At 36.5% G+C, this 18,088-nt stretch overlaps 1 protein-coding gene across 2 annotated transcripts in view; it reads right to left on the bottom strand.

The window, feature by feature from the left end:
* The window catches only part of LOC107697954 (solute carrier family 41 member 3), a 64,951-nt gene extending 50,784 nt beyond the window's left edge, over positions 1-14,167 (bottom strand). For both annotated transcript variants that reach the window (XM_016498849.1, XM_016498851.1), the window contains exon 1: positions 14,058-14,167. The gene's annotated coding sequence lies outside the window, so the exon portion shown is untranslated. The remainder of the gene's footprint in view (positions 1-14,057) is intronic.
* Between the last annotated feature and the right edge of the window lie 3,921 nt (positions 14,168-18,088).

Raw genomic sequence — 18,088 nt, 5'->3', positions numbered from 1 at the left:
GTGCCTTCAGACGTTGCATGTCTAATGAAAACCATGGAGTATCATCTTTAGCCCATAATCACATGCTTTTTGTATTAAACAAACTCCCCTTCCATCTTTGACATGGGAAAGTGGTCACTCTCTCTTATATTAAAGGCCTGAGCATGAATATGAAGAGGCTCTGCACGTGACTGCAACACTGCAAAATCAGCAGAATTAGTTTGTGTCTCAATCGTAGAAATTACACCAACTCTGTCAGTCAGGTTTCAAACACCGGCCCAAGGCTTGCAAAGTCAGATTGAGTCCCTGTGATCCTGGCATAAGGTCAGAAAGCTTGTGGAAACAGTGGAGGGGAGGGAGGGGGGTGGAGAGCCAAAAGAATGCCCGCTGCCCAGAATGCCGCTCTGGTATCCAGCCACTCTTATCAGCTGACTGTCACACCACTGTGACTCAGCTGTGTGTGTCCTTACATACTGTGCACTGGTCAGGCACTAGACACATGTGACTATGCTCTGTCACATTCACAGGTATCATCACTCTTATACATGGAAAAACAAACACTCAGACTGGCTGCACACTTCGATTGCTTGGTCTAAACCTAAGTTCAATTACACTCAAACTCAAATGGATACCCGGACAATTTTCAATCTGGTTTCCGACCGCATCACAGCACAGAGACAGCGCTCATTAAGATAATGCCTAGGACCTAAATACATAGCAGATATGTTCACTGAATATAAACCTAACAGACCACTCAGATCATTAGGATCGAGTCAGTTAGAAATACCAAGGGTTCACACAAAACAAGGGGAGTCTGCTTTTAGCTATTATGCCGCCCGCAGTTGGAATCAGCTTCCAGAAGAGATCAGATGTGCTAAAACATTAGTCACATTTAAATGCAGACTCAAAACTCATCTGTTTAGCTGTGCATTTACTGAATGAGCACTGTGCGGTGTCCGAACTGATTGCACTGTATTTTATGTATGTATAATAAATTTTCTATTTTTAACTGTCTTAAATTCATTTTAAATCAATTTTTAAATCATCTTCAAAGTTTTTAAATTCCGTTTTATTTTTGTGATTATAATTTTTTTTATTATTATTTTACTTTCTTTTATGTAAAGCACTTTGAATTACTATTGTGTACGAAATGTGCTATATAAATAAACTTGCCTTGCCTTACCTTACACTACTTACTCTGTCTCTGCAGGTCTCTTTTCTCATTGAATTTTTAACACAAAACAGGTCACAAAAATAGAAGGGCCATTTGTTTGTTTTTCTCATGTTTCTGGCTCTTTGATTTTACTAGCAACAGCACAAAGCAGAAATTAATTCATTTTCTTGATAGTTCACCTTCACAAATTGGGTGGTCTGTTTTTATTCCAATTGCAAACCTCTGTAGGAAATTTTATAAATTACTTTTAGAATTTGAAAAAATATATATATCACTAACAAAATTTGCGATTTTTAAATATGTTTGAAAGAGGTATCTTATGCTTACCAAGACTACATTTATTTTATTAACAATACAGTAAAAACATGAAATATTATTACAATTTAAAATAACTGTTTTCTATGTTAATATATTTTAAAATGTAATTTATTCCTGTGATGCAAAGCTGAATTTGCAGCAGCCATTACTTACCGTCTTCAGTTTCACAATCCTTTAGAAATCATTTACATTTAAGTTTCACATGACACCTATAAATATATAAATATATTAAACTGATAGCTCATGATTTTGAGACTGATTGATGAATCTTCTGTCCAATTCGCTGAAAAGAATCAGCTCTCAAGAGTCATTTGTGAATCAAACTTTACTGATTACACCATACGTTTGTTGTTTGTTATGTTTGTCTATTAGCGAAACAGTCCAGACGTCATTACAAGGAAGATTAACAAACTGGAAATCTTTAAAATCATTTGGTTGCAGTGCTATTGTTGTTGTTTTAAATTGAACCAGTTCAGAATAAGAACCGGTTCTTGATTTCCCAACTTTACCCCAGACCCCTAGTTTCAAGTGGCCTCAGGTGCAATTCCTGGGTGCACACCTAATTTTGAAAATCAGCTTTTAAACCAATCAAGCAAACTCAACTCTGATGTCAATGGACTGTGAGGCGCACTAAAACCGTTAAAACACTCTCAAATGTACACACGCACTTTCGCAGAAACACACATGATGCATTTTCTAGTTTGATAGTTACTATGATCCATACAGTAAGCCTCATTCCTGCTTAATTGGCCCCATACCCACCGGTGGGGCTTACAAGATGTTTTACCTAAACACACTGCTGTCAGCCAAGAGCAATTACTGCTGGGACAGTTTAGGCCGCAGGGACCCAGTGGGGAATGGTGCGGCACTAAAAAAATCCCTCAGCTTCAATTTAAGCTACACAAATGTTCAGAGAAACTGAGATGCCGTGCACTGTAGGAAGTGGAGGCTTAGTTTCAGAGTGATTATTTGAGCCACACTGTGATGCTATAAATCAAGTGTTTTCAAACAGATTTAAATTAGCTGTTTTTCAATTCCTGTAGTAACACTCCACAGTGTTAACATGAAATAAACTATCTAGAATTAAAGTGTGAAAGTAAGCATCTACAAATTACGGAATTAACTGAAGTTTTCTGGCAAACTCTGAGGAAGAGTTAATCGTAATGCTAAAGATATATAAATGGCTTCTTACCACACTCCAGTATTCTGAAATATTCCAGTGGCATTCTGGGCGAAACTTTTGGTTTTAACTTACCACTGGCAGATGGCAGGAGTGATTGGGAAACCTGTTTGAAAATAATCATTGTTTTGCAATTCCAATAGTGTCTAGTGGCCCAGACTTAACTTTTTAACTGGATATAGAGTGCTGCAGGGATGTAGGGCAAAACCCAGAAGCATTTTTAGCAGTCCTGGTTCCATTTTATTTATTTGTTTTATTTATTTATTTTTTGGATTACATTTTTGGTTAAATGCCTAAAATAAACTGGCTAGCATGACATAAGACACTTTTACATGTCTTGAAAAAGGTGGTTGCTAACAAGTGACTAAATGGGACTACGGAGGTTGTCAGAGACATTAAACGCTATCACACAAGTAAACTCATCTTCTTACTAGTCCACTTTCACTGTTTTGTTGTGTTTATAATGTTCTTGCAAACTATTCAAACTCAAAATTTCAGGGAATTTATTTTTTATTTTTTATAAAGACAAGGAATTGTCAGACGCTTAATGGTGGTGACGTAGTCTGTCAAAAGCTCGTATGTCACAAAAACTGCATTTGCATGCAAGTGCCTCCTCCTTACTCTACATCTGCTTTGTACCACAGCTAAGGCATCAGATCAGATTAGTTCTGCTATCCTCAAGACCAAAGAACTGCTGTGGTACCTTTAGATTAAGTTGTTTGGAGTTTAAAAAAAAATCTTGAAAAGGTTATAAAATGATTGGTGAAACCTGACGTCTTGATAGGGGCCATAGATTGTTCCATTATAACAAAATGGAAAAAACATGCCACAATCCGTTCTGAACAAGAAGGGCAATTGTCAGAGAAGTGACCAAGCAGCCAGAACTCTTTGGATGAAATGGAAGAAACTGTGGATGTCTGGACAATCTCTCAGCATGTCACAGATTTGGCCTTTATGTGTGAGTGGCTAGAAGGAAGCCACTACTGAGGAAGGCCAACATGAAGTCACTCAGTTTACGAAAGATATATGACGCTACATTTTAGCTCTTTGTCTCGAGAGAAAAGCTCAATGTTTGGTGCAGTTGAAAAAAAGCTTTTCAAACAAAATTATGTCCAAGAATCGTTAATATTCTGGAATTGCCTGAATTTTTAACTGAATCCAGTTAAAATAAGTGGTTAAAATTTGGATACTACCAATGAGCTTACTCAAGTAAATTTGGATTGGGAAGAATTGGTAAAAATTCTAAACATCAGAGAAGATGTTAAAGGACAACAATCAAAGTAATGAAGAGTGAATAATTCTGGAAATGAGAAAGGTTATTTAAAATAATATTTAAATACATTTAAAATAAAATAATAAAATCTATTTTATTTTTAAATTATATATAGATGCATTTAATTTCTTTTTTTATAAAAATCTAAATAATTCATATCATAATATAAAAATAAATGTGCAAAAGTTATAATAACTTAGAACAAAGTAAGACTGAGGAAATAAAACAATTCAAAATAAATAAAATAATAAACAAATGGGTGAAGCTCTTCCCAAGGCACTATAAATGATTTGCAGCAACATTTATATGTAGTGTAACATGTCTGGTAGTTAGTTTTATGTAATATTACAGGTTCCAAACATTTATTTTGTACCAACAGGCAGCATTTTCTTTAAAATCCAAACAAGTCGGAGGTTTAGGTCATTTTAAATGATTCAAAGGGAGCGGCCTTGTTCTGTGATTCAAACATCCAAGCATTTACGACAACTTAAAGTATTTTTAAAATTAGGTTTAATGTAATGTACCTGGTGTTGACGTCAAACTTAGAAGTCCCTGATGGAAATTTCGCACTGTCTGCCCTGTCCCACACTTCCAGACCCGCATTTCCTCTAAGCTGCTGATGATGGGCACGGCCGGCGCTTTACAGAGACCTGCCTGAGGTGTTAAAGAGCTGCACTCACTCACCGCACTGAAAAAAGTAGCTTTTAGCATTAACACTCGAGTAATGTGTCACACGCAATCTTAAAAAAACTCTTTCATGATTCAACGCTCCTTCTATTCAGAATGTGTAAAATTAGACCCCATCATCCCAGAGATACAAACGGTCAGGTCACAGAAGTACTTCTGATATTTCCAGTCCCTCTGACCCTCTCGTGCTTGTGTGTAAGTATGCCACATACCTCCACTATAAGCTGTAAGCACACCTGTGTACCCCCGAGCACATTGCGTCCCTCAGTGGAGGAAGTATAAACTAAAGTCTGTTGCTTACAGACTTTTGCCATATCTAAGTTAGTATAGGACTTTCCTGAAGTTACATAAGCGTAGGTGTTTACCTAATCTCAGATAACCTCAAGGTCTGTTCCAAATGCAAACGCTGAGCAAGCACCTTCAGTCAAAATCAACAGTCACAATAACCAGCAATATTGTGTGGAAAGACCACACTGTATTTAACCACATAGATAGCTATGAATTGAAACATAGCAAATCCTAGAAATTAAAATGTTTTTTTTTTTTTTGTCATTTCGTTAAAATACAATTGCAGTGTCATTTGTAGGGACAACTAGATTTAAAATACTTTGGAAACATTTTTGCATACCTTGCAGGATCTAAGCATCCTGACCAGGCCGGCACATTGACAACAGCCAACCAATGTTACATGGGAAACCTGTTTGAAAACAATCATCAGAAACTAGATACTTGCATTGCTAGTCTATACTAGCCAGGGGAAGTTGTGGCGAGTTAGGACTCGTAACCCAAAGGTTGCGGGTTCGAGTCTCGTACCGGCAGGGATTGTAGGTGGGGGGAGTGAATGTACAGCGCTCTCTCCCACCTTCAATACCACGACTGAGGTGCCCTTGAGCAAGGCACCGAACCCCCAACTGCTCCCCGGGCGCCGCAGCATAAATGGCTGCCCACTGCTCCGGGTGTGTGTTCACGGTGTGTGTTCACTGCTGTGTGTGTGCACTTTGGATGGGTTAAATGCAGAGCACTAATTCCAAGTATGGGTCACCATACTTGGCCACATGTCACGTCACTTAAATGCTCACTTAAATGCTATACTATGTAAATTTGCTATGACTAAAAAAATTCTACATTCACATGATTGTGAATGCTTGTAAAAACTATCTACATCTTTGTCGAACTCAGTTAGTAAACTCAAAAGAAAACTCAAACTTCATGTAAAATTAACCAAAATGACAGCACATTAAATCAAAGGTAATTTGATAAAACATGTATTTATTAATTATATTTTGTAATGATCAACAAAGCAGGTAATGAAGCAATTATGAGGCCTTTTGCACAAAGGCAGTTTAGTTTTGTACCCAGGTAAGTTAGCGTTTAGTTTGAGCCAACTCTGAGTTTTCGGGCTCAAGAAGGTGAGTTGGTTTTGAGGGGGTTTCGTCGCCATGGTAACTTACGCTACATGGCTACCCTGCTCTGGAGCAGGTTTTATTCTGGGTTAGAGATCCCAAACCCAAACTGGACCAATCAGCTGTGAGCAAAGTGACATATATCTGATGCAATAAAGACACTCCCCGCTACAGCAGTTTACAGTGAAAGAATTTTAGAGACAAAATTACCGCTCTTTTGCTGCTAATTATTTATTATATTCATATTATATTATATAAATTATCATTATTTATAAGTCATAATATATTCAAATAATTATTATATGAACTAAAAATGAATATTAAACTTTGCAATTAAATTAGAATTAAATATATACATAGCCTATAAATTAATTTTAATATATAAAGCTTTTAAAATTACTAAACTGACGCGCTCTATGTTCCCTGTGATTGGCTGTTTTCTGCACATGTCACTTTCAGGTGCACGTGCCCTAGAGTTAAACACAAACTTGGGATCAAACTCTTGAGTTGACAGAGAACTTTTATATCGAGCTTTGTGAGCCCACTGAACCTGATCTAAACCCGGTTGGATTTGTTTTGTTTTGTCAACTCTAAACCTACTCTGAAACTCAGCTTCATCAACAGGCCAATGATGTTTTAAGTGTCGACAGAAACATCTTTTAAACTGTCATAGTTTTTATTTGTTTAGCGCTTTTCACACTCCATGATGTTTCAAAGCAGCCTTACAGAAAATTGTGCCACAAAAATAATTTAAATATGGCATGAACGTAGCATGAGGCGAGCTAATCAAAGTATTCTGACTCATACAACAGATAATAAAAATAAATGCAAAAATGTGTATACTGTTTATTAGAACTCAAGGGGTGTTTGGAACTAGATGGGTCTCTGTCCAACCACTCAAACACACACATACGCGCATAAACACACATGCACACGGTAAAGACGCGGTGAAAGAGCTCACTGTTTCCACTTTTATTTTCCACTGAATAAACAAACCTGTTAAGGGCAAACATGAGCCTCACCTTCAAAAAAGCACAGCATGAGGCACATTCATGAGGTGAAAACAAGCAAAAAACTCATTTCATACCAATTCCAGCCAATCATAAGCAAGACTATTGAATTTCTGCTTGATATGCATTATTGAACAAAACTGATAAATGAAAAATGCATTCTTTTTCTTTGGCAATACATTACAGTACACAAACATCCACACTCTGCTTTACATTTGCAACAAATATGCTTCAAATAACATGCAGCTATAAAGCTGGCTTTGCATTCGTTTAACCGCTCCCCGTTGAGCATATGTGAGTGTGTGTGTGATCGAAAAGCAGCCATCATGCAAAATGTTCCCCTGTACAAACTGCACACAGTGGGGTCCATACATTCATAAAAGTTCTTTGAGAGGGCAGAGAGCACAACTTTACCTCCCCAACATACAGCGTGCGTCTTTATACAGCTTCACCTTTGGCTCGTGATGTGAGTTGTTTTGAAAAAATAAATGAAAAGTGAATGTAAATAACATAACACAGGCCTCATGTCCCTGAGCTTATAAATTACTGTGAAAAGTAGCACTTTATGGGCATTCTTTTGGCCTGTACAAAACAGGCCCCCATCCACCCTCACTCACATAGAACGGGCCTCTCTCTCTCTCTCTTGTTCTGCTTCCAACTGTTATGTAAGCGGGATCATTATCACATATCTTTGAAGTGAAGCAAGGGAGGGGGCGGAGCTTCTCCAGCCCCTCGGTTTCATTCTTGTTTATAGTTACTGTTGTCACAGTGATAGCAGAATCCCTCTATCTGGATCTTTAGTGCTTTTATTTCCTCTATCAGTTTTTTGTTTTGTTTTTTCGGACTGGTTCTCCAGCCCTCTAGGGATATTGGGTTTCTGTGTCGTTTTTTTTCTCTCTCCGTTCACCACTGTAGCTGACAAACTTTCTCTCTTCCCCCAAACTCTTTCCTGTTTCTTGCACTTCATATTTCCATTTCACACTTCACAGTCTTTTTCCTAATCAAAATTTAATGAGTGACTGAAAGAAATGAAAAACAGTGTGGAGACATTCTGCAGCATTGACAGAAATTAAAGATTCAATTCAAATAGATATTTAAATAGGTAGAAATTATATATATATACAGGTATATATATTACGGTTTATGCTGTTTCTCGCCCAAAACTCACCACAATTCTATAGTGTTACAGATGGTTGCAAGGGTGTTGCTATGCAGTTACTAGGGTGTTCTGGAAGGTTTTTTAGTGTGTTGCTAAATGGTTACTAGGTGTTCTGGGTGTTCTTTGTTGCTATAGTGTTGCTAGGGTGTTTTGAAAGGTTGCTATGCAGTTACTAGGGTGTTCTGAAAGGTTTTTAGTGTGTTGCTAAATGATTACTAGATGTTCTGGGTGTTCTATGTTGCTATAGTGTTGCTAGGGTGTTTTGAAAGGTTGCTTTGCAGTTGCTAGGGTGTTCTGAAAGTTTTTTTGTGTGTTGCTATATGGTTACTGTGTGTTCTGTTTATGGTAGGAGTTTTATGGAGTGTGTTGCTATGCAGTTGCTAGGGTGTTCTGAGAGGTTTTCTGGATGTTTTCCAGGGCATGGATGGTTACTAGGGTGATTAAAAGGTTGCTTCTGTATGTGGTTGCTAGGATTTTCTGAATGGTTGCTATGGTGTTTTAAAAGGTTTTAGTGGGTCGCTATGCAGTTGCTAAGGTGTTCAGCAGGTTCTGTGTGTTTTCATGATTGTAGGGCATCTCTATGTCAATACTAGGCTGTTCTGGGTTGTTGCTAAATGGTTTCTATGTCGTTGCTAACTTGCTATGGTGTTCTGAATGGTGCTATTTATTTGCTTGGCATTCTAGGCATTTGCTAGGGCATTGTGATGGCAGTGCAAGGGTTTTCTGAAAGATTGCTATACTGTTGCTAGGGTGTTCTAAGCGTTTGTCAGGGAACTGTTATGGTGGGGCAAGACTAGTAGTGTACTAATACTACGATTACGATTACGATTAGTTCTAATACTATGGTGTTCTGGGTAGTTGCGATGTGGTTGCTAGGTTCCCCTGAAAGGTTGCTATGTAGTTGCAAGGCTGATCTGAGTGGTTGCTATGCAGTTGATAGAGTGTTCTGAGAGGTTTTTCTGGGTATTTTCCAGGGTATTTCTATGCCTTTGCTAAGGTGTTCTGGGTGGTTGCTAGGTTGTTCTGAAAGGTTGCTATGTAGTTGCTAGGGTGTTCTGAGTGGTTGTTATACAGTTACTATGTTGTTCTGGTAACTTTACATAGCTTGAGTCACCAATTTTTTATTTTTTTATTTTTTTACTCGCAGTTAAAAACTAAATCTGATCGCTTAGAGAAGGACTAGCACACCTCTTCACAAAAAGCTGTACGTTTTGAGGTATCATTCATGTATGCTGCACAAACATTGTGGGTGCAAGACCTAAATTTAATACTTATGGTTAGGGGTTTGTTCAGATCAGTAAACCACAGCATAAGGAAACAGTCACAGTATCGCTTGCCTCAGCAAACACCTCTAAAAATGTAGGTCATCCATAACAGGGATCATTCAAGTTAGAAACACACTGTTTAATACACGGCTGTGTTTACTTTACAGGCGAGCAGATCTTTTTTGGGTGAGTGGCTTTTTTCAACGATTGAAATTGGGTTTGTGGTGACACAAGTGAGTTTATTTACGAAGCAAGCTTATTTGCAGTTTGAATTTGATTTTCATCCCTGCGGTGCCTCTTTTGTGATTTTCACCACTCCTGAACAACTTCTAGGTAATGCTTCACAGAGTTCCTGCTATCAGATGTAGCAGGCGAGTCTATGAGGATCCCATGAAAATAATGTAATTAGGGAAAATTCAAACACTTAACAGTTTGTGTTAATTTATGCAAGAGACCTTTACCTCAAAGTCTTTTGAGGACATGATGAGGCCAGACCATACAGCATTTTTACAGATACTAGCACAGCTTTTAGTCAGACAACAGGCCTCACAGTACAAGCACTGCGTTTATTGAGAGAGAGAGAGAGAGAGAGAGAGAGAGAGAGAGAGAGAGGGAAAAATTGGAGAGATATAGAGAAAGAATTGAGGACATACAGAAAAAGCTGCATGCGGGTATCAGTGAAATGTTGGAACAGGATCCTGTTGTCAGGAATTTTGGCAAAGTGCCGAAAGCCCCAGTGGCCACAGATTGAGGCATACTGAGGTGACAAGTCGACACTGGGGAATTTATAGAATACTTCATAGTGTGACTTATTCCCCCATAAAATGTATTGACTTTATGGACTTTACTATTAGGAATGTGGTATAAAGAGTAGGGACATTCTCATTCTATAAAGAATTTTATTGGGCATGAACCTGTGTAGTGCAGGAAGAGTCTGCAAAAGTTTTAGAGTTTTCCAAAAGAAATGTTTTTAAATGTGTATATCTGCTGAAGGTAAATTTTAGCAGATTTTTTTGTAAGCCTCAAAGCTCACACAAAACATGTGTTACCAAATATGACTGTATAAGTGATTTTCCAAAATACAGTATATTGTGAATTTGAGCAGATTTTTGTAAACCTTGAAGCTGACACAAAACTTCAGATCACTCTAAAGATGATAACTGATCAATAAAATAATATAAAATAAAAATCAATAAGTAGAAAAGACAAAAGTTGACATTTAGTCATTGCATTCATTGTTTCAAAGACCAAACAGCAAGGAAGGAAATAAGTAAATAAATAAATACTTACATAAAAATTAATAAATAGTTAGTATATTTGTGATGCTTTCCATTTAAAAAGCCTTAAAACATCCTCAACCTTGAGAAGCACAAATGCATTTGATATTCAGACAAGACTCCATTTGCTGTTTTTTTTTTTCCTGTACAGCAATTTGAAAGAAAAAAAGAGGCTGTAATTGACTTCTATTCATTTCATTCATTCACTGGGGCCAGACTGAGACTTGAAGGTAGTTTTCAAGGCACAGATTTTCAGAGCATGCTTCGCCAGTCCTGTATTTGAGAGCGAGATTTTGCACAGTCCCTAACTGAGCCAGAACGTGCTTGTTTTGAAATGTGCCGAGTGAAAGACCTGTGGAGCATGTTTGGACATGGGGATACAGGGGCCCCACAACACCCCTCGAAGCTATGAAGGGCCCCAGCAACACCCCCCTCCCATTGCTGAGGAGAGACAATCTACGGTCCAAATGGAGCTTTCGATGTGAGCCATGCTGTATTGTGCTAAGGAAATGTGACTAACCCCCTGTGTTTGCGCTCTCTATACGACCCCCCCTGTGATAACAATAATATCATTTGATCATGAGAGACGGCTCCTTGGCTCTTGATTGGCCCAGTGCGATGACATCACATTCATAACAGCATGTTAAAGGGGGTAAAAATATATTTGAGAAGGGACAGAAACCTTTTTTACCTTTCTGTACCTTTCTGTCCCCAAGCATACACTTTGTATCACAGAGTATTTACTGTGCAGATACTGTGTACAGTGCTGTTAGATACATCTCAGAGGCCACTAATTCCTATATTCGATCTGTATAATGCCTTGTTTTATTTTTAAAAGCAATGGAGCAGACAAATACGAAAAACAGGAGTAGGAAGGAACCACAAAGGGCCTTCTGGTGCCCGTTTGTAGCCGAAGACACAACAACACCGATCTAATTTGATGTGTTTGGCAGTGACGGGGCTGTGGAGGGCACAAAATGTACCAGTGTTCTCTCTCACTCTCAAAAACACGTGAAGACAGACGCACATACGTATACTGCAATTGTAATCATTAACTTGTCCAAGGAATGTTTTTAGGACTGCATTCACATCAACATCAATCAAACTCCACAAATATGATTATAAAGATTATGATCATTAGCAAAACTATGCACAAGAACACAAGTGTTATGAGCCATGTGTGCTTTTAATGCTATAATATTTGTCTATATGTATGTATATGTATTTGTTTGTTTGTTTTTCCCCTACCGGTCAAAAGTTTGGAATAATTGATTTTTTTATGTTTTTGAAAGAAGTCTCTTATGCTCAAAAAGGCTGGATTTATTGCGAAATATTATTACAATTTAAAATAACTTTTTAATAATTTCATGTATTTTAAAATGTTATTTATTCCTGTCATTCCAAAGCTGAATTTTCAGCAGCCATTACTCCAGTCTTCAGTGTCACATGATCCTTCAGAAATCATTCTAATATACTCATTTGATTATCACTGGTTCTCAATCATTAAGAATGGTTCTTATCATTATCAGTGTTGAAAACAGTTTCTCCTGCTTAATAATTTTCTGGAAACTGACACTTTTTTCTTTGCTGAATAGAAGCATTTAAAAAAAAAACACAATATTACTGTTTTTAATGAAACGATTAAAAAAAATGCAACTTTGGAGAGCATAAGCGACTTTTTCAAAAACACTTTTTAAAAATTAATTATTCCAATTTTTTGGACCGGTTGTGTATAAATCTGTGTAAATGAAATAAAATGAACGTAAATGAAAATAAACAAACAAACATTTATTTTCTATTTACTAATGTAGCTGATAACAGAAACTTTTAGTAATTTTCTTTACCCTAGACAAGTAAAAACAAATCTTTATCATATGATACCATATTAGACTGTTGGACCCCAGATGCCCCTAAAAAGAGAAAAACACTCATTGTCCCAGTTCTGACCCAGTGTGCCAGCAACACGCAAACACACACACAAACAGAAGCCTCATCATTCTTTGAAATCAGCTTGTTAGAAGCGGATGAGGTCGGCTGTTTCTGATGAGTTCTGACAGAGTGAATTAAACAGGATGCAAACAAAGTCTACCATTATCTATTCAGTGTTTTCTCTGGCTCACATTCTATTTTTGGCACAAAGACTGAAATCCGGAATTCATTCCTTTTGATGCAGCACAAAAGCATGTTATGTCGGCAGTACTTCAGGATAAGACATAATAGTTCTAACCGGGACTCATTAACAAAATGCAGTAATAAGCATAAGAATGTAATTTACAAAATTATATAAGAGATATGAAGTGTGTCCCCAGATTTAAGGTGTACCAGGAGTCTAATCATCTTTGCAAATTGCACAATGAAAATGTAATATAATACAATATAGGCAGTTATTATAAAGAAATTATAAAAATAAAGGAAAAATGTGTAATATAATAGACTAATTGCATTTATTGTTAAAACGTGGGTTGCCTAAATTCTTATTATCCATTAAAAGTGCACTGAGAAATGCAATTTAAAAAGTTTTATGCAAAGAAATAAACTGCACTTCTGAGAAATATGATTAGAATTACTTATAATCACTTAAGATGAAGAATACAGTCCTATTACACTCTTAAAAATAAAGGTGCTTCAAAAGGTTCTTCAAGCGATGCCATAGAAGAACCATTTTTGGTTCCACAAAGAACCATTCAGTCAAAGGTTCTTTAAAGAACCATCTCTTTCTTACCTTTTTATAATCTGAAGAACCTTCTTTTGCCACAAAGAACCTTTTGTGAAACAGAAAGGTTCTTCAGATGTTAAAGGTTCTTTATGGAACCATTTAGACAAAAAGGTTCTTCTATGGCAACGTGAAGCACCTTTATTTTTTAGAGTGTAGTGGCCTAGAAATAACTTTTTCAGTCAAACACAGCAGATGGCTCTTTCATGTTGAGGTCACTTCATAACCTGCCAGGTCATGCAGTTGACCCAGTTACAACTACTAATATAAAAGCAACAATATGTTTTCTTCATATAGGACTTTCAGCCAGTGCACAAGCCACATTACAAAGCATAAACATGAAGATTGTTGGGTTGAATTTCAATCATTTGTGTAGTTTGAGACAACAACAGATCAAAATATATAGGCCTGCAGCTTCAATCTGAACTGGTAGCAGTTAGTAAATAAATTCCATGCATTCACACCGACAGGCGTCAGTGTAAAGTTCAAAACCACTGGGCCATTTAAAAAAAAAGAGCCAGTGAAATCTTTAAAGTTGAATTAAGTAAAATGAGGGTAGCCATTTTGAAGTAAAATGACCAGCCATGTCTTACAAAACATAAACTTCAAGCCAGCTTACCTTAAACTCCAGTATCTTCCAGAGATTTTGAACTTGTCTGGTTGTGCACAAGCCAACCTGCAGTAAAATCACATAAATGTGTGGATCCTCCAGACCTGATGGGGGCAGCAGAGAGGCTAATGCTGATTCAGACAACACTGACCTTATGTTGGAACTGACTTTGTAGCTAAAGCTTCCCTCCATCCCAAGCGCCCAAGTTTCCACAGTATCAACTCTGAAAACAAAGCAGATAATTCAGTAGTGCTCAATAAACTTTAAAGCACAAGCCAGGACATTGGCTTTTTTTTTCTTCAAAACTCATTTATGAAGGCATGGTGCCATGAACTTTGCAAATGTCTAATCCAGCTAATAGATTTCCCTTAAAAGCGCTCATTAAAAGCCTACTCACTTCTAAACAAATCTAAACTCACTGGAATGAAACCGGCGTCAGTATCCACCTTATGTTGCATCATGGAAATAAGCCATTTTTTGTGAATGTGCATAAATAATAGCCAAGTGCACTAAATGGTAAAACTATTTACGCTACCAAGTTTGTTTAAATGTAAGTCTCTGTGTTGGTGATTCAATACCTTATTATACGAGTTTGTCTTAAGGGAATATACTTTACTACTAAATACTGTGTTGATTTTGGCTTGTTTCTACCCATGGGCAAGCAGAGCTATTGTATACATGCTTAGATTAGAGTATTCCATCTTTGAGTGAAGATTAATGAGATCGATTTATGCTGTTTTGTGTTTTTGCCAAGTGAGTGTTGGCAGATCATAAGCTGGGTGAAAATTACTTTTCATTACTGTAGTGTTTGAGGTACGTATGCAGACAAAACCGGTAGTATCTAGACTTGTACATTTTCTGAAGAAAACATTACAGAAATGTTTTAAGTTGTCATGGATCTGTTTTCCCAGCTAACATAAATACATTTGGTTAACATTCCCATTAAGTTATAAAAACTTTATTTCTGGATGTTCTCTGAAACGTTCAAACATTTGATTTGATTTGATTTTTCTAATGTTTTAAAAATGTTTTCTTGGTTATGCAAATGTTCCATTTCATCATTTTGCAAACATTATGGGAACGTTGCTCTGAAACTTACACAAACGTCCAATTAAAATGTTTCAAGAAAAATGTTCCATGAAAATGTATAAATAATTGTGTGCTAACGTTCTGAGAACATTATTAAAGAACAGATAACTTTGAATAAACATTCTATTGAGGGAACGTTTGCTCATAACTTTGAGAGAACCTTGCTAGAACATTAGCCAAAGTTCTGAGAACGTTCCCTGTTAACTGGGTTCATGCATTTTATCATTAAATAAGTGAAAAATTGCAAATCTGATGATCAGTTAGAAAAGTAATAGCACACTTTTCTTCATAAATGCATAATTTGAGGTATCATTTAGGTCTGTCTCACTCTTAAAAACAAAGGTTCCAAAAAGGGGGGTTTCACAGCAGTGCCAAAGAAGAACCATTTTGGCTTCCCCAAAGAACTTTCAGTGAACAGTTCTTAAAAATAAATGTTTTTCTTAGTGTGAAGAACAATTTAATAAGCTAAATAACCTTTTTCACTATAAAGAACCTGTTGTGGAATGGAAAGGTTCAATGTTCTTCATGGAACCATCAATGCCATAAAGAACCTTTATTTTTAGGAGGGTAGTGCAAACAGGTCAACTTTTGTATAACCCCAAACTAGTTTTAGTGATGTTTGCCTTGGCACTAAAATAAAGCAATAAGCCCCAAGAAGCCGTGGTTTACAATGAATTTATAACAGCTAAGGGGCGTTGTTAGGCACGACACGAAGAGTTGCTTTTATAAAATGGTTATTCCATATACGTAGTAAGGTTTCACAGAATAAAACAGAGCAAATAAAGTGTAATGATATTAATAAAAACAGTATTCTTCCACCAAACAATGTAGTTCCTCAGAAACAGTTGTGGTTCCAACAAAGTGGTTGCCGAGCAACACACAGAAGTAAACAAAGGTGTATGTTCGTAGTGTAATTTACAACAGCTTCGAACGTGGCTCAACCAATCAGAATCAAGGAACGGAACTATCCGTTTTATAATACTTTTGTAAAACCTTCATTTGCATTGCATTATTATATCCACATTGACAATTATAGTCAATTACATTCAGTCACATAACAGTAACAATATTGAACAAAATCTTCAATATCAACAGACAAACCTTCAAAAGAGAGTGTCATATTTAGCCTGCAAACTCTCAGTCCATTTCTGAACTGAGATAGATTGCCATTGCGCCCCAATGCAATCCACATGGCTTTCCTCGACAGGCCACGGTCACCTTACATCAGTTAAAGATTAATTTAATGACCCCAAAAATACTGATGTCATAAATAACAGCTGCAGTGAAGTGGGGTTAAGAAACCTGGATATGTTTATGGAACACTATACAATACCATATATTACAGTATAAATGGCTATTTTAATGAGACAAAAAACCTGAAGCAGAGTTTGACTGTATTTTTTTTCCCAATCTTAAAATAATTTATTGCAATATTTGCTTTAAATATTTTAAAATGTTATATATTCTAAAACAAAATAAAAACATTTATAAAATATTTGAAATGTTGTGTTCAGAAAAAAAAACTGTCAGAATATATAGGTACAGACATTGAATGACTGGCAATGGAGAAAAATGTTGTAGTTACAAAATCTACCAGCAGGTGCTACATTGGCTCAATCAATGGTGTGAGTTTGGGGGGTGGGACTATTTGTTTAGCTGGCCAATGAGAGACATGGGAAGCGTTCAGGAAACCTGCTTGAAAACAGTCAGTTTTTGCAGTTCTCTTTGGTGGCACTTCTAGCACAGAAATGACACACTTCAGTATTAGCCATTCTTAAAACAATAAATGAAAAAAAAAAATCAAGACAGCAGCTTCTGATCAAAGAGTAAATAACACACCGTACACTCTCAGACAAAAACAAACAAAAAAGGTACGAAAGCTATCACTGGGGTGGTACCTTTCTTTATCTCTGAGAGTGTACAGGACCTGTCCTCATGTAGCATTTTGTGACAAAAATCTTTGGCAAACTGAATTGTGTCATCACCATCCAGCGAGGTGAAAACGTCCCTATGAACAATTTATCTGCCAGAGAGCAGACTGTTTGGAAATCAGTATCTTTATACTCTTTATATCTGAATTCATTAATCATGGCTGACATTAATACATATATATATATATATATATATACTGTATATATAATTTTTTTCTTTAAAAAATAATTTTAGGTTACTTGACTCATTTATTTTCTTCAAAATAGGTTACATAACAAAACATTTGTTTGCACAGTGCATTAACTTACATTCTGTTATGCAAGAAAATATTCCAATAATACTTGTAAATATGATAGAATTGCATACTATTTATACACTATATACTATTTATATACTATAAATAATGTAGTTTATTATCTTTGAATACAGTTCCTCTGTACTGGACCAAAGGCTTTTTATTTGTACAAACTCTAGCTGACTAAATCAGACCTGCCAACCCGTCGTTGTTGTTTTTTTTCTCGGTCTTGTGTTTAAATCATTTCCGTACATTTTATTTATCTCTGAACTGGCCCTGGACATTAGACATCAAGGATCTTCAGGTAATAATATAGCTATCTAGGAATATTTAACCTCCCTGCCCAAAAAACCATGTCGCGTTCCGTCACACTGATGGCACTCAAACAAAAATTTCCAAGGTTGGCAGGTCTGCTAAATCCATATTAAGTTATGTAGGTCTCCTGTGTGTAAAATGAACCACAGATAATAGTGTTTTCTAGAGATATGGGTTTGTTATTCTAGTATAGACTTTGATTCCTTAACCATCAAATTATGGCCACCATGTAAGATGTTGTAAATTGCTTTAGCTCTATATGGGGAAATGCTCACAGAGACCTGCCTGTCTGCAATATGACCAGTAGCTTTTTATTATGTAAAAAAGATCACAGCCGCAATTCACTGAGTCACTGAGCAGGTCCAGAAAAGTTCAAGAGAACATTCTATGATGAGATTCATTTGCATTT

Source organism: Sinocyclocheilus anshuiensis, unplaced genomic scaffold (assembly GCF_001515605.1).
Source record: "Sinocyclocheilus anshuiensis isolate Anshui unplaced genomic scaffold, SAMN03320099.WGS_v1.1 scaffold78, whole genome shotgun sequence".
Taxonomy (NCBI): Eukaryota; Metazoa; Chordata; class Actinopteri; order Cypriniformes; family Cyprinidae; genus Sinocyclocheilus; species Sinocyclocheilus anshuiensis.
This window is presented reverse-complemented; position numbering and strand designations above follow the sequence as displayed.